At 40.3% G+C, this 13408-nt stretch overlaps 1 protein-coding gene across 3 annotated transcripts in view; it reads left to right on the forward strand.

Moving 5' to 3' along the window:
- The first annotated feature begins 1268 nt into the window (after window positions 1-1268).
- The window catches only part of KATNBL1 (katanin regulatory subunit B1 like 1), a 51478-nt gene continuing 39338 nt past the window's right edge, over window positions 1269-13408 (forward strand). For all 3 annotated transcript variants that reach the window (XM_081507030.1, XM_081507031.1, XM_081507029.1), the window contains exon 1: window positions 1269-1395. The gene's annotated coding sequence lies outside the window, so the exon portion shown is untranslated. The remainder of the gene's footprint in view (window positions 1396-13408) is intronic.

A 13408-nucleotide genomic window follows, 5' to 3' on the forward strand; every position in this document is an offset into this window, starting at 1 on the left:
ACAATGGTGGGGCTTCAAAAATATTGTTGAACCCAACTTAGGCAACCTGTTCCTTAGGCAGCCTTGGGGAACTCTTAATGGAGTGTGAAAAGCAGTGAGCTAAGGGATGTGAAGTCTTTTTGGGGGTAGGGGATGTGGAATCGTACAGTGAACAACTGTTTCATCAAATGCACTAGTTGGGTGGCTTCTGCAAGGGATGAAAGGCCCACCAAAGATAAACTTGCTCCCATCACAATTTGGTTAATTTTGATCAGTAACTTACTTTTGAAGATAGATAGACTCTGTCTCCACTATGATGAAGAGAATTACCCTCGATAATTAAAAAGCACCTCAGGGACAGACCCAACCCTAACCTCATTCTCAGTGTCCCCCATCCTAAAGAAACTGAGCCTGCTTCCTGGGGACAGGGTCTACATCATGCATAGTTGTTGTATTCTTAAGAGTCCAGAAAAGAGTCTAGCAAGTATTAGGAAGTAAAAACTAAGAGCTAACAATTATATAGTGCTTACTATGTGCTGGACTTCCCTGGTGGCTCAGACAGTAAAGAATCCACCTCCAACGCAGGAGACCTGGGTTCTATCCCTGGGTCAGGAAGATGTCCTGGAGAAGTGAATGGCCACCCACTCCAGCATTCTTGCCTGGAGAGCTCCACAGGTGGAGGAGCCCGGCAGGCTACAGACCATGGGGTCGCAGAATCAGACACAACTGAGTGACTGATACTACCATGTGCCAGATACAGTCCTCTAAGAATTTTATATGTGTTAACTCATGTAATCCTCAGAACTATGAGGCAGATACCATTAACAACCCCATGTGATAGATGGGGAAACCAAAGCTTAAGGGAGTTTATATGATATCCCAAAGGTCGCAGAGCTCCAGTCTGTCTTTTCAAAAATTTTGCCTTGGAGCACTTAAATGAGAGTGAGCGAATAAATCTCTCCCTGCACCACATTTTTATAGCAGATTGTTTGCTCCTCCTGGTCCAACTCTTAAAGCACGGTTTCATCCACTAGACTGTCACTAGCGCGGGGTCATTCCTTGACTCTTACACTCAGTTCCGAGAGCAGTATTGCTTGCCACATCATACATAGCACGACTACCTACTGCGTGGCCTGCGACTACATACTACATACTTGTGGCCGCCAGGAGGCACTGTGGCCACGCGTTGTCTTCCCCCTCCCTCCAACCCTGAGCCACCTGAGAGAGGCGGAGCCAGCATTGGGCGGAGCCTCCAAGAAGCCCTAGGGGGAGCTATCCCGGCGGGCCGCGCGCGCGGCGGCGTTTGAATGGCCGTTCCTGGATCTCGGCCGGGGATCCGAGAGATAGTCGGGGCTGCCGGGCGCAGTCGGTCAGCGCCTGTGCTGGGCGGAGGCGCCGGAGTACCATGAGGCGCCGGTAAGTGACGAGCGGGCCTGCGCCAGCCCCGCGCGAGCGGCTGCCCTGCCGGGGCCGGGCCTGACCGCGCCCTGGGCCCACCCGCAGGCCCCGCGGCGGCCTCTCCTCGGCCTGGCCCGCGTGACGCGGCCGGGGCCGGGGGTCGGGGCGGCGAGGCGGCGGTGTCCGGTGGAACCCCCTAAGCTACCGTGGCGAGGAGGGTCGGGGCGGCAGGTGCTGGAGGCGGCCCGGGTGGGCGCGAGAGGTCTGGGCCGGGAGAGGCGTGGACGGAGCCTGCTGTCACTTACTTATCTTCGGGCGGAGCCGACGTGTGCATCCCGCGGAGGGGGAAGGACGCCGGCGTCTGAGGCGCTGTGTTTGAGGACAGGTTTTTCCGAGAGCCGCCTAGGCCCGGCAGTGGCATTTCCTTATTTTCTGCCGGGTCCTTCCTTCCTTGCTTCCCTGACACATAACCTTTTGTTCAGCAGGACAAAAACTTGACATAACTGCATAAGAATTCATGATTGCAACTTTAAAAACCTCATTGTATTTTCTGAAAAGTTGTTCTGTAACTGTACCTATGCTGTTACCACGCTCTTAAACTGGCTTAAGTATGGGGAAAACAAAGAGTTGATTTGTTTTCTTGTGGCTCGTAAAATTCCTTGAAAACAGAGGTGTCTATGTCAGTTTCTTTGAGATCTTAAAAAAAAAAAAGGATTGTAACAAATTAAGACTGTAACAATCACCAGTTTAGTTTAGCACTTGGCAAAAACTATGAGAAACTAATCTACCTAATAGCTTCAATTTCTATAGTTTATTTCGTTGTTTTTTTTTTTTAAAACGACTTCAGACTTGAATCAGAAGTTTATACATTGAGGCTTTAACTTGGCCAATGATTAGCGTTATAATAATAACAATGGTTAATATTTATTTTGTGCTTTCTGTGTGCCAAGCACTGTTTTGAGAACTTTGCTTTGGGCAGATACTGTTATTATCCCCATTTTGACAAGGAGGAAACTGAGGCACAGAGAAGTTAAAAGTGACTTGTACAAGATTACACAGCTAATATAATTGGGACCCAAGCAAACCGGCTCCACTCTTTTAGCTATACTCTTTTACTGCCCCTTTTACATGTGGTTCTTTCTAGTTTACAAAGCAGTTTCATTTCATTTACTTCTCTCAACTGGTGAGATAATATACCTGTGAGGTGCGTTGGCGTACATGCACATGCTATTAAATCGAGTTCTCCCGTGGAAATGCTTAAGTTTTGTGCATTAAGCAAAAAATCCATTGGCTATTTTAAGATAAATAGAATGTATAAAGTTCACGTTTGTGTTGTAGTTTATAGTTTTAATTCGTTTGTATCATTTCCTAAAAGTGTAGAGTTTGAAACCTATGTATTCCTTAAAGTATACCGTTGTATGTTAAAGTTTGTTTCTGAAAACTTACTGAATTAGCTTAAATAATAACTCCATGACAAGAAATAGGATTCAAAAGCGAAATCATTTCAGAAGAAATAACTGTTTACACTTATTTACAGCTGAGCATCTAAATTTCATTCGTCAGTTACCATGCACTGTTAGGCCCAATTAGTTATACAAAAGAAATGTGCCAGGGCAGCAAAAGCTGAGGGAAGTTAGTCTAGTTTGGAATATAAAACTAACAACCATCACCACCACCCCTAAAGAAAAGATATATGAGATTTTCTTCATGAGTGCAGTGAGTGTGTGATGAACTGGACTGAGATCAGTAAGGCTTTTGCAGAGAACCCAAACTGAGGATTGGATGTAGAACCTTGAATAGTATGAATGGGGAATTTTAGTGGGGAAGCAGTGTGTTCAAAGATTTGGAATTGGGAGTGCAAATGATTTTTCTAGGGAACAGTAAGTCTGGTCTCTTTGGAAAGTTCCTACTGAGGAAAAGAAGATTATGACAGAAGAGTGCCAGGAGTGTTACATAAGACCCGGACGTCACAGAAGTTTAGGTTTGACGTAAATATAGAGCAGAGAGAGAGATGATACTAGAAGTTTACAAACTTTTAAATGGTGATTCTCAACTACTGGCAGTTTTGCCTGTCGGGGCATTTGGCAGTGTCGCAACTTGGGGGGTGGGGTGCTACTGGCATCTAGTGGATAGAGGCCAGGAATGCTGCTAAACATCCTGAAGCAGGACGTGAAAACTAGTTACCCCAAATGTCAGTGCTGATGAGGTTGAGAAACCCTCTTTAAAGCTTTGTTTACATGGCTAACCTCTGCTTCCACGTGCTTTAGATAAGTATGAATGATGAATTTTCAGAGCAGGAGTACAAGCAGTGTTAAAGTTAGGGAGAAGCTGCTTCAGATACCTCAAGAAGACAACTATTGCTAGAGTCTTGGGGGAGGGAGAGGCTGTAAGGAGTTAGGATAGGAGCAGTGAGAATGGAGAAATAGCAGCCCACTCCAGTATTCTTGCCTGGGAAATCCCATGGACAGAGGAGCCTGGTGGGCTACATTCATGGGGTTGCAAAGAGTCAGATAACGACTGAGCATGCCGTAAGAAAGCACCGGTGGTGAATTGAGACTATGATTTAAATAATATTTTTCCTAAGTTTGAAAATAATGTATGTTCATGGTAGGAAATTTAGGAAATGCAGAGAAAGTGTGAAAAGAGTGAAAGCCACTTATAAAATCCCCCAAGCAGAAACACCAACTGTTAACATTTTCTTGTGGTGGTTCTTTTCAAATTTTTTTTAATGATGATTGCTATTTTCCTTTATAAATCTAGGATTATGCACTTTTCTCCTTGTGGGGAATTTTTTTTTTTTGACTCAGCATATCATGAATATTTCTCATTCTTTGAAAAATGTTCTTTTTTTAATGGTCAGGCTTCTTTTGTATGTGTGTGTGTTGTTTTGAAGCTGGAAATACTTGCTTTGTATTCAAAAGAGCATTTTGAGTGAAAGTCGCTCAGTCGTGTCCGACTCTTTGCTACCCATGGAGTTTACAGTCCATGGAATTCTCCAGGCCAGAATACTGGAGTGGATAGCGTTTCCCTTCTCCAGGGGATCTTCCCAACCTGGGGATCGAAGTTAGGTCTCCTGCATTGCAGGGGCTTTCTTTACCAGCTGAGCCCCAAGAGAAGCCCTTGTGGACATTTTGAAGGAAGACATATTAGATCGTGATGACTGATTAACTATAGGAAACAATAGAGGTAAAAGTTTATGGTATCGCCAAGATTTTAAGTTTGGGAAGCTAAAATAATGGTGCAGCTACTGAAATAAACCGAGGTTCTCGGGACTTACCTGGCAATCCGATGGTTAAGACTTTACCTTCTAATGCAGGGGGTTCAGGTTTGATCCTTGGTCGGGGAGTTAAGATCCCACATGCCTTGCAGCCAAGCAAAAACAAAAAACCCCTTGAAACAGAGGCAATGTTGTAAGAAATTCAGTAAAGACTTCAAAAAATTGTCCACATAAAAATCTAAAAACTGGGATTCTCATAATTCTTTGCATCTTAGGTATATAAACTGCCATTTACGGAGACACATAATGAAATTTTAATGAGGATCCTTGATGCCTATCAGCTTTCATTTTTCCTATAACTCCTATAATTAGTAATCTTCCTCTTTTTTTTTAACTTTTATTTTTTTGTACTGAGCTTATTTTTCACTTCTTTCTTAGCAAGTTTTCCCCCTTCTGCTGCTGCTGCTGCTGCTGCTAAGTCGCTTCAGTCGTGTCCGACTCCGTGCGACCCCATAGACGGCAGCCCACCAGGCTCCTCTGTCCCTGGGATTCTCCAGGCAAGAATACTGGAGTGGGTTGCCATTTCCTTCTCCATTTTAAAAATACGTTTTCTTTTAGAATACTAAGTAAGGCTTAAGTTTGTTGATCATGAATCTTTACTTTGAAAGATTGAATGACTAGTTTGGGTGTTTTTAAATGTATAGATTGCCAAAATTTATAAGCAAGAGGCAAATGTAATTCTCCCAGAGGAGGAGGAATTATTTTTAGAAAGTCTTGTCCGCTGATGAGATGCCTCAGTACATCACATCAGTCAATATTACATTGCTATTTTATCAGTCATTATATTTGTTGATCTGTATCAGTTAATCTGGTACTTTATGGAAAACATAGGAAAGTAAATTTAAAAAAAAAAACCTTAAAGCTAATACAAATGATACTTTTACTGGGAATATATGCTTTTCAAATTGGATAGCATGTAATTTGGCTTTTTTACTATTGACTCTTTAGTACTTTGTGTCACCCCTACCCCTGGCATTTTCTCACTAGTAGTTAAAAATTCATTAACTTAGGAGAAGTTTTGTATTTTCTTTGTTCTTGGGACATGATGAGGGTAGAGATGGGAAGAAACTTCTGAAAGTTCCCCCCAGTTTGTCTTCGCTATAATCACCTCTCTCCCCTTCAGTGTTACACACTGCTTAAAATTCTTTATGCCTTTGGACAAAGTCACTCAGGAACCTCCCACCTATCTATGAATCATGAATGCCCATTCTGGTATTTCTTCTCTTTAGTATAATCTTAAAACAGGCAGCTTGGTGTTATATAGGAAATGCTGTAACACAAAGTCACAGTTCTAAGCCTGGCTCTCCTATTAGTGGCTGAGCGTTCTTGGGCAAATCCTTTAATCTTATCTATAAATTGAAATTATCTCCAAGGTCCTTTCCAGCTCTTAAGAGTCTGAATCTGTGAAGTATTTGCTTTTGTAGTTACACCGAAAGACTATTAGTCTTTCACATCTATTAGTCTTTCACATCTTAGCGTGAGTTACTCATAGATCATAAGTGATTTCTTCCAAAGGCATTTGTAAAAGCTACTCCCATATAATAAGATTGGGGATGGAATTTTAGAATGGAATTTTAAGTACTGCTCGAATACAAGCTCCAGGAAGGCAGGGATCTTTGTTTTGTTCACTTTGGTTTCTCACTGCCTAGAAGGGTAATTAGTAGATGACTCAGCCAGTGTAGAATCTGCCCGAAATGCCAGAGACCCAGGTTTGATCCCTGGGTGGGGAAGATCCCCTGGAGAAGGGAATGGCTACCCACTCCAGGATTCTTGCCTGCAGAATTCCATGGACAGAGGAGCCTGGTGAGCTATAGTCCATGGGGTCACAAAGAGTCGAACATGACTGAGTCACTGTCTCTTCACTTTTTCATGTACCTAATACTTGTTGAATGAGTGAAGGAATGAGTTGTTTTTGAGGAAAGACAAGCTTTGAAAGAACTCAGAATGCAAATCTACCTGATTACAACCCAGTCATTCCTACAATATAAATACACCTCCTAGTTGTTGTAAAGCATCCATTGTTCACTTGACTGCCTTTCAGAACTATTAGGTAATCACTGTCCTGACTGCTCCTCGTGCTCACAGCGTGCCGTTTTGTCTATACTAGGCCTTACTTTGGTGCCAGCTTGACTTTTTAGTGTTCCTTTTACTCGCAAAAATCTGTGCTTTGCCTATTCCCTGTACCACTTAATATCATTATTAACAGTATGGTTAGTGTTATTGCAAAAGTAAATCATATATGTTGATTAAAATTTGGCCTTTCATCTGTGGAGGATTCATGGCATAGCGTGGATGAGACTGGCACTCTTGGCCTTTCTATTCGGGTCATTCTGATTCTACAACTACTGCATAAAATAATCTTCAGGAATATTTCTAATCATATGATTGCTATATAAAACTTTGCAGTAAGTCTTTTTTGTCTATAGACTCCAAAATCCTGGACGCAACGTTCCGTGATACTGCATTTTAGCCAACATACCTTTCTAATCTGTCCAAGTCTTTTCTCTGTAGTGACCTGGACTCGAACTGCTCCCCCACTCCTCCCCACCCCACCACTTGCCAGATCTTTGTCCCCTACCCATGGATGGAACACAGGCTGTCAGCAGTGAAAGCCCGGAGTCCTAACCGCTGGACTGCCAGAGAATTTCCTGGACTCTAATTATTTCATTATTGACTAGTTGGTGTAGATAATAATGAAACAAAAAAAAAATTATTCTTACCTAGAAAATATGTTTTCAGATAAGGAGAGGCTGACAGACTGTTTCTCAAGAAGCCTTGTATTGGGTGGCATTCATTGTTTGGCTGACTTACTAATTTGCTGAAAAATAACATCAAGGAACAAGAATCCTTTAAACTCTACATAAACAGTTTTTTCTCTCCTTGTTGGCAGACATATTTGGAAACTAAGGCCTAATCAGAAAAAAAATTAAGTACCTGTGTAGTATGTATAGTTAGTAGTATTAGTTGAGTACTTAGTTCAGTTCAGTTCAGTCTCTCAGTCATGTCCAACTCTTTGCAACCCCATGAATCGCAGCACACCAGGCCTCCCTGTCCATCACCAACTCCCAGAGTTTACTCAAACTCATGTCCTTTGAGTCGGTGATGCCATCCAACCATCTCATCCTCTGTCGTCCCCTTCTTCTCCTGCCTTCAATCTTTCCCAGCGTCAGGGTCTTTTGAAATGAGTCAGCTCTTCCCATCAGGTGGCCAAAGTATTGGAGTTTCAGCTTCAACATCAGTCCTTCCAGTGAACACCCAGAACTGATCTCCTTTAGGATGGACTGGTTGGATCTCCTTGCAGTCCAAGGGACTCTCAAGAGTCTTCTTCTGTGCCCACAAAATTGCTTGGATGGTTGATCAGTGTGGATGGGCTAGCTTTTATATATATATATATATATACATATATATATATATATACATATATATATATATATATATAATTTTATTTACTTACTGGCTTGCTGGGTCTTCGTTGCTGAGCAGGGTTTTCTATAGTTGCAGCAAGCAGGACTACTCTGTAGTTGTGATGCACGGACTTCTCATTGTGGTGCTTTTTCTTGTTGCGGAGCATGGGCTCGAGGGCACGTGGGCTCAGTAGTCGTGGCTCCTCGACTCTAGAACACAGGCTCAATAGTTGTGGCGCATGGACTTAGTTGCCCTGTGGCATGTGGCATCTTCCCAGATCAGGGACTGAACTCAAGTCTCCTGCATCGGCAGGCAGATTCTTTACCATTGAGCCACCAGGGAAGCCTGGGTTTTGTCATTTTGTGGTAACAAATAACCACCAAATCTCAGTGGTTTAAAATAACAAAGAATTACTTCTTCTCAATTCGTGGTACATGTGAACAGTTGTCTGGGGGCTCAGCTCTGTTTTATCCTTGCTCAGGAATACTGAGCAAGTCATCTTACCATGCCTAACTAAAGGGTGATGGGCAGGTATAAACCTATCATGTATCTAAAAGAAGAACTGGAATATCATAACACAGTGTTAGTGTTTACCACAGTTGGGGCACTTTCTTTAGATATGTTCCTACATTTATCAGCTGTTTATTAGGTACCCACTATATATCAGGCACTATTCCTGATACAGTGAACATGGTTTCTGGTCTCATGGAGCTCACAGTCTAGTGGGAGGACATGGACAATAACCTAATAACCGAGTTAATTTCAGATAGTAATAAGTGCTGTGGAGAGGGGAAATGTGATTCCTCTGCTCAAGAAGGGAGTGTATCCTAAGAGAAGGGAGTGTTGCCTAAGGGAGTGTTTTCAACCTTCAGTTATATGTTCTGCTTTCAGCCCAGGAGATAATGGTGGTAACAAACCTTTGTAACTGACAGTTGGATACTGTAATCCTCACAAGCATTTGAGTGTATGAAGCATTAAAAACCATTGCTATAAAAGGATGCTAGCATCATCTTCTGTTGATTTCTTCATTTGATTTTCAAAGGGCAGTCTACCCTAATATATAGGATGTTAGTGTATACTTCACTCTATTGATTTCAAAATTAGAAACATGCTATAGACTGGTAACCCTAGTCCAAATCACGAAGATAGGGTGTTAAAATTAATTTGTATTAGCTTGTCTTTTTTGAGAGTTGTGTGTCTTATTGGCATATTCTTTCACATACATAGAGTCTATCTTGAAAGCTTCAGAAATATCTTTAGTAGCTAAACAAGGGGTCAAAAAGGACCCTTAACCTTAAGGATGACATTTTATACGTGTATATATATTTACATTTCTGAGTTTTAAGAAGACAATTGGAAAGGATTAGAGTGTTTTTCCTCTTTGTGAATTTTTCCAGAAAAATAATGGAATATTCTAACAGAGAGAGTAAGTGATATTCATCAAAACATGCTAAGATAATTATCTACATGGTTTAAGAAACTCTTAAGTCTTCCCAAAGATTCGGATGCTTATATAGCCATAAGAAGAGTAATATATAATACATTTTAATTTAGTTAGGACATAATTGGGAGCTTGGGATTAACATATACACACTACTATATATAAAACAGATAAACAACAAGGACCTACTGTCTAGCACAGGAAGCTGTATTTAATATCTTGTAATAGCCTATTAATAAATGGAAAAGAATCTGAAAAGGAATATATATATTATATACATAAATCATATATATATAAAACTGAGTCACTTTGCTATCCACCTGAAAGTGATACAAAATTGTAAATTAACTATACTTCAGTTTTTTAATGATTGAAAATAAAACACCATGCTTGCTTTTGATACAAAATCCAAAAAGTCTGAGGAAGTCTCCCTTTCACCTCACTACCCCCAGCCACACATATCCTCTCTCTTGAAACAACTTTTGTCCTGTTTCTTGTGTATCCTTCCAAAGATACTCAGTGAATATGTAAGTAATCACTCATGTACACTTCATCTTTTACCTAGGTAATAAAATACTGTTCTGTACCTTATTTCTCCCACCTCCACCCACCCCTGCCAACTTCCTAGTAAAAGGCATGAAGTCACTGAAAAAACTAAGTCCAAAACTGTTAATAAAGATGATGATAAACAAAACACCTAGTTATCAGAATTTAGCTAACTTTGTTTTTTCCCATTATTAATCTTAGTTCCTTAATGTATACTAAGCTAGCAGCTAAATCACTTCAGTTGTGTCCGACTCTGTGTGACCCTATAGACGGCAGCCCACCAGGCTCCTCCGTCCCTGGGATTCTCCAGGCAAGAATACTGGAGTGGGTTGCCATTTCCTTCTCCAATGCACACACGCATGCTAAGGCGCTTCAGTAGTGTCCGACTCTGTGACCCCATGGACAGCAGCCCACCAGGCTCCTCCGTCCATAGGATTCTCCAGGCAAGAATACTGGAGTGGGGTGCCATTTCCTTCTCCATAATGTATACTGAGGGGACTTAATTATTAAAACTGAGGAGTTGGTGGTAGGAATGGTAATTCCCACTAGAGTATCAATTTTGTAATTTTTCTTTCAGGGTGAGTTAGTCAAAAGAGAGTTGGAATTCTGCTTGGTCTAATTGACTGAAATCATGTATCATCATGTACCCACTGAATTACTAGAAAGCTGTATTTTCATGCTTGCCCCTCTTTGCTGAATTTGACATCTCTCACACCAGCTTTCCATGGGAAACTGAATTAGGAGAAGATGATGTGATTAATCACCCAGCAAATAAAAAAGCCCCTGGGGTTTACTCCAGATACTAGGGGTTCTGAGTTAAGAACATGGTGTCAGAATGAGAGTACGTAAGTTTTATGATTTGAACATTTAATAATATCAGGCTCTGGTAACTTGGTAAATCCATTTCCTCAATAGGAATAAACCTAAAAATATACAGGAAAATCTAGACAACCTGAGGGGGCACCCTTTCCCTGGATAGTGCCTGAATAAGCACCAGCTGTGCTTGTTTCTGTGCTTCTCTTTTCTTCTCCCATCATTGTGCACCTCCTCTCTCCCCCGCTTCAGTTTATACCTCATCTAATTGACACATATTTCAAAATGTTAACCTTCAATCAGATTAGACTAGCGGGTTCTTTACCAGCTGAGCCACAAGGAAGTCCCCTAGAAGGGATTACAAGGCTCCAAAAGAAGTGAAACAAGTCGACAGAATGTATCATTACTCTGCCAGTGTAATAGTGTCTCATATAGTTGATAAAACATACTTGACATATCACTTTGTCACTTTGAGTAGTACAGATGTTTGCTGCCTTTTGTAAACCACTCCCACCCCCACCCAAATATATGGAGAAATGAAGGTCGCATTTAGGGAACCATGTGATCTTTTTTTTAATCTGGCTTGACATTAAAATGCACGTGTTTGTAGTTCCTACTTGTGATAAGTTGTGCCTGCTCTACGCTGGGTCACATGGTCTGTTTAGCACACCCTTTATGCTGAACACCCTTGTTGAAATAGTTACGAAAATGCGTTTTACACGTTGATTAAAATTTAGTGAAACACTCATTGAGTGGAGTGTTGAACTGGATGAGTCCTGCTGGCCTTGAGTCTTATTGTTACTCTCTGTAGAATGACTCTTTAAGTACCTTTGCTCTAAGCCATTCTACTCTGTTTCATATTTTTAACTCAAAGAGAACCCCCCCCTTAGATACATGATATCACTATACTTAATCTATTATAATTGCTTGCTTGTGTTTCTCCCTCTGTAAATATGATGATGATGGTGAGAATTTTACAGTAAGAAAGTTTGGGAAGTTTAAGGTTATAGGCAGGAATGAAGCAGGAAACTGCTAGTTACTATGATGTAATTGTGGGTAATACTGAGATTTTTCTTCTACCTAAAGTGATTCAAGTCATAAATTTTACAGTCATTTTGTGTTGTTTTACATAACTTTAGAATTTGTGTCTTTCAAAACTTAAGAAACTTATAGTTCCTATTTAATATATTGTCCTTGTATGTTTAAAAAGAAACAATTCTTTTATTTAAAATGTAATTTTTTTTTTTTTACTGTGGAAAACTGATACAGAAGAATAAGCCAAAGAAAATGATTCAGTCTTAATATTGTAGAGACATAAACAAGAAAAAAAGAATTCAGCTGCAATACCACTCTTCAGGAAGAACGTGTTATCCTTTCAGTGTCTTTTGTTTTCCTGTGCTCGTGTCCACACAGACAGAAACATTTAACAGGTTTGGGAACTAGTATTAATATTTGCTGACACCGTGAGTCTTGTTTCTCACAACAAAGGCAGCTTTCTTAGTGATATTTATGTGTAACTCAGTGAGAACTAATATCTACTGAGTGATTAACCATGTGCTAGGCATTGTGGTTAAGTGGATTATTTTATTTAATCCACTCTAATTTAATTTAACTCCACTTTAATTTAACTCTACTCTGAAAATAGGAGGTTAAGTAACTTGCCTAGTATCACATAACTAGTACATGGTTAAAGCAGGACTCCAACCCAGGAAGTCTGACTCCAGGACTTGTTTCCCGATTACCACATACTGCCAAGTCCTTTCAATTTTATCACATAAGAAAAATATAACATATTAAATATTTCAAACACAAACTAAAACATTGTTTATTATCTGTCAAATTTTGAAAGGGAAAAACTGATAATACAGAGTCTTCTCTTACTGGGAGTGCTGAGAGGGTTCTTTCTCTACCTCTGTTGGCCAAAGTCTGGATCTGGGGGCAGCTGTCCATCTCTGCCACATTTGCTGTGTTTACATAGTCACCCAACTTAGAAAATGTGAAAATTTAAAATAGGAGTTTAAAAACATTGTTTCTGTGAAAACTAATGAGGGTACTTTGGATAGACTGGATGAAGGCAAGTGATTCAAAAACTTTCTGTCAAATTCAGTGTAGGTTAGAAAACTAAAGTAAAGTAAAACTGTTAACAGTTTAGGATTTTGCACTGTTAATGCTTTGTATCAATGAGTTCTTGATCCACTTTAAAGAAATCCAAAGTAGAAGTCATAGATGATGAGTATGCATTATTTTTAGATTTTAAATTTAAATGTCTAAGGTATGTGTATACCTGTATCGGTCACTTTTTTGTGTGTGAATTCTCAAAATGATTTTTTAAATGATTTTGAATGATCAGCCACCACTCCCAGTCACGTTACATGAAAGGATTCTTACTATATATTTCAAGAGCTCTAAAACCATATTTTTCAGCCCAGTAATATGCTTATCCAAAGGAAATAATCAAATGTCTACAAATATTTACGTATACAGACATTCATCAAGTATTTTCTGTAATAGCAAAAATAAAAACAAACAGCATCCATGTGATAAAATAT

The sequence above is a fragment of the Giraffa tippelskirchi genome, chromosome 7 (genome assembly GCF_054371585.1).
Source record: "Giraffa tippelskirchi isolate mGirTip1 chromosome 7, T2T-mGirTip1v1.2.pri, whole genome shotgun sequence".
NCBI classification, from domain to species: domain Eukaryota; kingdom Metazoa; phylum Chordata; class Mammalia; order Artiodactyla; family Giraffidae; genus Giraffa; species Giraffa tippelskirchi.